Source organism: Mesitornis unicolor, unplaced genomic scaffold (genome assembly GCF_000695765.1).
Source record: "Mesitornis unicolor isolate BGI_N332 unplaced genomic scaffold, ASM69576v1 scaffold7080, whole genome shotgun sequence".
Taxonomy (NCBI): domain Eukaryota; kingdom Metazoa; phylum Chordata; class Aves; order Mesitornithiformes; family Mesitornithidae; genus Mesitornis; species Mesitornis unicolor.
Window position 1 is genome coordinate 14,152 of NW_010157494.1, and position 308 is coordinate 14,459.

The following is a 308-nucleotide window of genomic DNA, read 5'->3' on the forward strand; positions in this document are numbered from 1 at the left end:
CCCTTTTGCCCTTCTCTGGCCACACTCCAGCCCCTCAATGTCCTTCTGGGAGTGAGGGGCCCAAAACTGACCCCAGGATTGAAGGAACGGCCTCACCAGTGCCCAGCACAGGGGGCATCTCCTAGAGCAATCAAGCTGCAGTTCTTGTAGCGTTGTTCCCGTTAATTCTGACTACCAGACCTTGCTGTGAGGCCGGCACAGGGCTGCAGGCTCAGGGAGGTTGTCCTCAGCTGTTCGGAGTTTGGCTGCGTGGTTTGCTGACCTCCAGCTGGTTCCAGCTCTGCGACCTTTTTAACTTCTTTATCACT